Source organism: Miniopterus schreibersii, assembly GCF_964146895.1.
Source record: "Miniopterus schreibersii genome assembly, chromosome: 4".
Taxonomy (NCBI): Eukaryota; Metazoa; Chordata; class Mammalia; order Chiroptera; family Miniopteridae; genus Miniopterus; species Miniopterus schreibersii.
The window spans coordinates 56,911,823-56,920,205 of NC_138105.1; the positions used below are offsets into that span (position 1 = coordinate 56,911,823).

General features: G+C 38.3%; 1 pseudogene across 1 annotated transcript; it reads right to left on the reverse strand.

The window, feature by feature from the left end:
* Nucleotides 1-280: 280 nt before the first annotated feature.
* LOC308556260 (GTP-binding nuclear protein Ran pseudogene) lies at nucleotides 281-930 on the reverse strand (annotated as a pseudogene). The gene has a single exon. The product of its transcript is annotated as a GTP-binding nuclear protein Ran pseudogene (transcript).
* Nucleotides 931-8,383: the final 7,453 nt, after the last annotated feature.

Consider the following 8,383-nt stretch of genomic DNA (forward strand, 5'->3'; position numbering starts at 1 on the left):
AAAATATATCTTTATTCTGATTTTAAACAGAAAGGAATGGGAATGACAGTAACAAACAAGGTCTCAGCCTGAATGTTGGGGTGCAACTGCAGCCTTCCCATAGCTGACACTCAGTAAGGAAACAGCTGCGTTCAGAAACAGCTAAATACGCAGGCCCAAGACACAGAGCTGTTTTTAACTGCCACGTTCACTCCGAAGCCCACTCGCCTCCTTCAGCATCCCAGGGGTCAAGCACAAGTGGCGAACACGCTGCCCCACTGACATCTCAGGACGGTGGCCTCTAAACGAGACTCGGGGCGCTGGGCTCCAGCCCCCCCGGCCCCTCGCCGGGAGAGCGCGGCCTGGGCAGCCCCTGGGTCGCGCGCCTCCTGTGCTGCCAAAGCTGGTCCGGGACAGCTGGTGGGGCAAGGGCAGGCCGGGGACGAGCGCCAGGTAAGGGTCTCCGGTGAGTTTCCCAGCAAGCCAGAGGCAAGGCTTTTCAAAGTCGCAGTGACTTTTGGCAGAGGTCTTGTAGCTCTGAAGATTCTTTTGGTGGAAGGCCACTGATTCAGCCTTAACTTTCCTGGCCTTAGTATCCACTTTGTTGCCACACAACCCGATGGGGGTGTTTTCAGATCTCTATGCCAGTTGGGCACATCCTTATAAGTAACTCTCCAAGTTACATCAAGCATTATAATGGTCCACCGGGCTTGGATGTAATAGGCGTCTCTCAGCCCCCCGAACTTCTCCTGGCCCACTGCACCCCACACATCGAGCTTAATAGGCCCTCTGTTGGTGTGGAACATGAGGGGATGGACCCCTACACCCAGGGGGGCTACATACTTCTCAAATTCACGTCAGATGACGTTTCACGAATGTAGTTTTCTCAGTCCCACCATTACCACCCAATATAAGTTTGAACTGAACTTGGGGTTCTCCTTGGGTGGTCATGGTGAGGTTACTTCCAGAAGCATCTCCAGGGCCACCTGACTGAGCTGGAAAGATGGGAGAAGACTGATTCCAAAAAGAAACAAAATTTAATTATCACTATTAAATTTAATTAAAAATATGATGCAGAACTCAGATCCTCCAAAAACTGCATTTATATGATTACTATTGAGCTGAGTTTATTTTTGTAGAATTTTTTTTATCTGTCGGAAAGGCACTTGCTAAGTCTTCACTAGAAGGAGAATCTTCAGTACACATTTATAAACTAATTATAAATATTTTCCCGAGTCCCTCATTTTTAATGAGTCACAAATTCTACTGGTAACAATGAAAACATTTTTTCCAGCCCCCATCCCACAGTATAAGGCAGAGTATCAATATTATACCATGATGTTAATATTCCATTTGCTCAAAAGTTCTTTGAAATATGGCAACAATTATGCTTCAAATAGAAGTTGTTTTTTTTTTTAAAAAAATAGCTGGTTGCCCCCTGCAGTGTGTGCAGGCACAGAGCTGCCTAGGCTGTGGACAGTTTTGTTTTGTGCTGCACAGACTGAGACAAGGTACATTATTGATTTCATTATCAAGACATAAATGATTTAAATACCAAGTTCTTTCAAACATAGAAATAATGACATTCCATAAAAATATTCATATTTTGGTACATAATACCCGCTTTCCTGATCTTCACCCCGTGACCCTGTGAATCTGCTCTAGCCACACCCTAGAGGCACCGACTAGTTATCTCTGGGTCCGACCTTGCTTCCAGATAACAACTCTCCTGACAGCTTCTCAACCTTCAGTCCCCTTTTCTGTACGATGAAATGTCTTTTTGCTCTATCCCCTCTTGCTCTGAGATACCTGGCATTATGTCTTTAGTGAATTTAGATGTTAAAAAAAGATATAATCAACTTTCATTTTCCATGTACAAAAAGCCACAGGTAAGAAAATAGTGAGTCCGACACCCTGCTTAGAATAAAGGAAAAAAACAAAACAGTCGACAAAGCACGTTCATATTTCAAAAAGAAAGCTGGCACAGTGGAAGCAGTTAGACTTTTCATTCAGTCCATTATTGTATTTTCTTTTTGATTGGAATCTATATTGCCACATGCATTAATGAGCTTTTTTGCTTGAAATGTGTTGTTTAAATCAACAGTATCAATGTAGAATTTGTTACCATAGAGATTGTTATGATTATGTTATTCAATCTCTACAAGTTTATATTTAGAAAAACAATTTAATATACATAAATTAATATAGTTCTGTGAAAATAAGGTAATATACATTATAATAATTCAATAAAAATAAATAAAACTGGAGGTGTAAGTACTTGTTTTGGAACTATGCTAACAGTGTGTTTTTGTGCAAGCCACTATTTTTCTTATCAATGAAGTGGGGCCTAAAGACTTTCTGAGCGTAGGAATTATGCATTTCCTGTTTTTAATATTATGAGAATCTAACATAATCGTGACAGAAAGTATTTTCTTTAAACCTTTGTAATGATTAAACAAGTCAACCAATGAACAAATCTCTTACCTTTTACAAAATAATTTTGTGAATAGAAATTTTTACTGTTCATTAAGAAAAAGTTAAGGAATAGTTACTCATCAAATGATTACGTGCATTAATACATTTATGCCTAAATACATTGATTTATAGTTCCCTTATGTTACTGCAAATGATCTTGACAATATTGTAACATAAGCTGACAATGCTATTACCCACCTTTGAATACAAGGGAAAGAAGACTTGGAGACATAAAGTAATTTACTTAAAAGTGATTTATTGGCAGAGCTGGGAATAAAATCCAGATTTTCTGCCTCGACATTTAAAGTTTTGCTACCACAGAATGTGCTTTGCCACTGGTCAGCGATCATTGTCCCTCATAGTATTACACACTATGTATTACACATAGTATCACACACTTGGTACCATCTCTTTATTGTGAATTAATTCTCACTCTGCTACAGGCCATCAGTGATTGAAACTCTCACTAGCTTATAAATGTTCAGTGGGGAAAAAAGTAGTAAAAATCTGTGGACTTTGGAATAAAAGCAGACTACTCAGCTCTGTGTCAGAATGATAGTGTCAGTCTACTACAAAATTGTTTTGAGCCCTGGCCAGGTGGCTCAGTTGGCTGGAGCATTGTCCCGTACACCAAAAGGTTGAGAGTTTGCTCCCGGTCAGGGTGCATACAGGAGGAAATTGATGTTTCTCTCTCTCTCCTTTCCTCTCTCTCTAAAATCAGTTAAAAAAAAAAGACGTATCTTTGAGTGAGGATCTAAAAAAATATATTATTTTGATATGAAATGTCATAATTGCAAGGCAGTTTATAATAAGCGTGAAATACGGGCGTTTTTATTGGAACACCTTAGTCTTATTTGATTCACCACTACTGTCCACCTCTTTCAGGGTTTCCTGTCTATTACATAAACAATACCTAGACATAAATTTTTTAAATTCCCTTCTCTGGGTGGTTCTGAGTTAACCTGATCATGACAGGCACTGAAATGTTATTTGTATGGTAAAGAATTGGCAGTATTTGGTGACGAGCATTAATGACAAGCACAGCTTCTCTTGGTGCAGAGGGGGATACAGTTTGCATGGGAAGATGAGGGTGGTCTGAGGATTTGGGTATGAGACAAGGGCTGTGATAGGCATCCCATTTACCGAATATTTCAGGTTCTGCCATCCTTCCATATGGTGGGATGACACTTTGAAATCGAGTGGGACAATGTGATAGCCTTTGACCAGTTATAAACAGAAGTGATTTGTATTGCTTGAAGACCAAGCATTTAATTGCTTTTTCCAGTTCTCTTTCCCCTATGTGGTAGCTGGCTTTGCTCAAGATAGTGGCTGCTCTGGAGCTTGGTTGGCTGACTGATTACAATTGGCCCTGAGTTCTCAGTGGGCATGTGGCATGAGCAGGAAGCAAAACGGAACTGTTTTTGGTAGACAGAGTAATGTCTTCCCAAAGATGTCTGTGTCTTCATCCCTGGAACCTGTTACCTTACATGGTCAAAGAGATTTTACAGATATGATCAAGTTGAGGACCTTGAGACTGGAATATTACCTTGGATCATCTGGGTTGACCTGTTGTATTTGCAAAGGTCCTTGAAATGCCAATGGAAGCAGAGGTTGGAATGGTGTGATTGCTGACTTTGAGGCTATAGGACGAGGCCATGGGATTCAGGTGGCTTCTAGAAACTGGAAAAGGGAAGAAAATGGATTTTCCCCCTAAAGACTCCAGACGGACTGCAGCCCAGTGAAAAGCCATCTCAGACTTCTGACCTCCCGAACTCTAAGATAATAAATCTGCATTGTTTTAAGCCACTGAGTTTGGAGTAATGTGCTAGAGCAGCAACAGAAAACTAATACACTATTTTTAGCCATTTGAGGCTTAAGACTATTTATTACAGCACCATAACCTAATCTATCCTGAATGATATAATTCTCCCTTATCTTTTTTTATGGTCGGAACTAGCATTAAGAAAATGTACTTTAAAATTCAAGTGGTGCTTTCTTTACCCAAACAGTATTTATAATCTTCAAGTTGCCATCTTCCTATATTATATTATTTGCCGGGGGTGGTATTAAATAAGAGGATAGATAAAATTTTGGATATTGTTATTATCATCTATATATTCTCTATATTATACAGGAATTCAATCTAAAATGCAACAGAGTTCCAGTCTTTAAGAATTGTCAGATGTTATTTTAGAATCTCAGATTTGTTCTCACTCTTCCTTGGTTTATGAAATGTAGAATAAATTTTCCTGCCTCTGCTTAAGATAAAAAGACATAACCCATAGATACTATACAGGAGATAAACTAGCAGTCACTTATTAACAGGTTTATTTGGTGACAGTATATTCTTCCTTCGAGAAGATAAAAGTATAAACTGCCAGGGAAGTTGTAATGTTGAGATCAATGTGAAATTTCTTGGAAGAAGTCAGCTATAGAGTGTCACAAATGAAAAGGGGCTAGAAACCGAGCTACCGTGGAGAAAGATGAAGTGTTTTCAGAATGTTTTTCTTCTTATGTGAATTTCAGTGTGGAATCCAGAAGTGACTAAGTTGATGCAGGTGCTAGAAATATGAAAAGGGGAACAGAAAGGAAAGCATTTTCTGAGATTCAAGAATTTCTCTGTAGGTTACTCAAACACAGAGCTGCACGTAAAGCCGGGATTCCTAGTCGAAGACCTAGCACTTAGAACCAAATCAAATGACTTATCTCTTTTGTAATCTAAGAATCTACAGAGTAAATATTAAGGACAGCTACTAGAAGGGCATGGATTCTTATTTTTACCTGGCACCTTTATTTTTTTTGTTCCTTTTTTCTTTTATAACTACACACCTCACACATACATGCATGTGTGCCTGAACATGTGCACATAAGCATATGTATACACACCCGTGTGCATACATGATCATTTCCCAGGTATCTAGGAACATGATAAATCTATAACCATCTGTCATTGTGCAAAGTTATTATGATACTATTGACTATACTCCCTGTGCTGTAATTACATACCTGTGACTTATTTATTTTATAACTGTAACTTTGTACCTCTCACTCCCTTTCACCTTTTTCACTCATCCCCCTACCCCGCTTCCCTCTGGGAACCATCAGTTGTTTCTCTGTATCTATGAGTCTGTTTCTGTTTTTTGTTCATTTGTCTTGTCTTTTTAGATTCCGCATATAAGGGAAATCATATGGCATTTGTCTTTCTCTGTCTGACTTATTTCACTTAACATGATGCCCTCTAAGTACATCTATGTTTTTAAAAATATTTTCTAAGAAATTTAATAAGGTTAAGCGCTTCAGTTGTTTTAAACTAAGAGCATAAATCAAATTCGTATAACAAGAAATATATTTTAAATGCTTAAATTTATATTATGAAGAGAACAGACAAATAAAGCACAAAGAGTTAAAAAATGTGTGTGTGTGTCTGTGTGTGTGAGTTTGTGTGTAAAAGCACATGCTCTGGATTCAGATAGACCTGGGTTAACAGTCTCATTTCTGAAATTTTCTAACAGTGCAAAATTGGTTAAATATCTTAAATTCTGAGAACTTTAGTTTCTCTATTTTTAAAATAGGACCAATGATATTCAATTGAAAGGACTGTGGAGAATGTTAAATTAGATTTATACACACACACACACACAGTCCTTAACATATACCATAAGGACTGGCTAAAGGATTATTTTTGCTATTATCATAATTTTATTACTGTTACTATAAGAATAATTGAAAATACTTAATTTCAAGGAATTAACATGCTTTTATTATTGTTCATATAAACACAATTGCAAATATGAGTGAAATGCACAACCGTAAAGAAGATGAACCTAATCAGAGAATTAGGGAGAGTTTTTCTCTTTAGGTGTCATTTTTTTTTTTTAATTTATCTTTATTGTTGAGAGTATTACAGATGTCTCCTCCTCCCCACCCCACTGACCCCCTCCTCCCCACTCCTGCCCCCTCCCCAGGCCTTCCCCACACTATTGTCTGACAATGGGCTATGCATATATGCATATAAGTTCATTGTTTAATAGGTAAATGGTGAAAAGGTCAGGTAATCAAAGAGAATCACTAGGAAAGCCTTTAAATTAAAGTCAAAGCTCAATTTCTTAAATCTTAAATCCATGGAAAGGGAGAGAAAATTGTACAACACTGGAGAATAGTGGTACATGATGTGCTTTTTCAAGTTGGAAATCTAGTCCAATTTAGTATTCTAAAGTTAGACCTCTCACTGGGATTTCAGTCCAGGGACATCTAGAGAAACATGACTTTTGTTTTTAAAGACAAGGTCTTGAAAGTATTTTAAAGTGGTTCAAGAAACTCATTTGTCATGAATTAACTTTTGAGAAACAACTTTCCAGTGACTTAAGTGACAATAAATCAGAAGTGTACTGATTAAGTTTAACCTGAAATGCCTGTGGGTTTAAAGATTAACAGGAAAAGAGATAGGAAAGACACAGTTTAGACATTTCCAAAGGCAATGCATTTATCCAATTATTTGAGTTGCTAAACAAAACAAGGCACCTTGTTCTATCATTTTTGGTCTGTGATCACAAGTTTAAGCTAAAAATAACACCAACATTGCTGTGTTTATCTTCATTACAATTTTTGTCTATTTTTAATATTAAGATTGTTTGTTATAATCATTCTACTATTAAATTTTATGTTTGTTAAGTGAAATGTTTGGAAATGAAAAAGTTAATTTGGGAATTAGGTATCTTTACTAGAAATTTTCCCCAAAATTGTATTTTTCATTTTTTATTCTTTTTCCTTTATTTAAAATATAGTTGTTTCCTCTGTTTTAGGAATAAGCTTACTTTGGCTCTCCCTAGAATTATATGTAACCAGTAAGAGCAATAAGAAATGCATATATTTAAATGTATTATTAATAAAACACTATTGTGACAAAATCTATCCATTCAATACCTAGGAATAGAAAGTGAAGCTACTAAAGAAATGATTGGTACTACAGTGATGTCCAGCTAATGGTTTCCTGCCTCTTTAACTTCAGTCTGTAGAAGCAAATTTAGTCGATATTGAAGATCAGTGGAAGCAACAATATGGACTGGATGCTTAAGCGGCTAACATGAGAACAGAGAAAAAAGGCCTAAGTTATCCTGAGGCCTGTAACTGGGTCACAGCAGGGTCTAATTTTAAACACTATTACCCTGGGAACTACAGGAGTGACAGCTTTACTTCCTCCCTTTGAGAGAGATTGAAACAAATCCTTAACTACTATATCACATTCTTACAAGTAGCTGAGGTAATGACAAGCATAGTTTTGTGAAGACTTAATGTCATGGGTAGGGAGAGGTCCTCATCTCTGCCAGTTGCTGGTGAGAGTGGGCTTCTTGCAATATCCTGAGAAAATGAACTTTCTGAGACTCGCACAGGAGGATGAGATGTTGTAGAAAGCTTTATTTCTGTGGGATTAAACCTCTGAGTTTCCAAGGTCCCATTTCCCTTTGTCCCCCCAAGGTAGAAGTGTAGCTTGGCCTTCGGCAAAGCTAGAATCGGAGCCAGTGTCCAGAGTTTTTGCTCTATGTTGGAGCAGTGTCCAGTCCAGCATCAGGCTAGCTTATATTTGTGTCCCCAATTGCAGTCCATTAGCCCATTGCATGTAGGGTCCACATGGCCGTGGGCCACATGGCTGACTGCGAGAGAGCCAAGAGAGCAAACTCCTTTGGTTGGTTGGATTATGTATCCCCAAATTTTCATGGGCTTGCAGTGGCCCTGCCTACTCTGGCCAATATTTTCTGTTTCCAGGTTTGATTGACAGTCAAGTACCTTCCCTGTGTCACCCCAACTTCACTGCTCATTTATCTCCCCTTGGTTGGACCCCTTCCCCCAGTGACCTGCAGGGAATGGGCCAGTGGTTCCACGGGGAGTGGAAAATTGCAGCTTCCTGGTGAAGCTGCCCAAATGACATGCC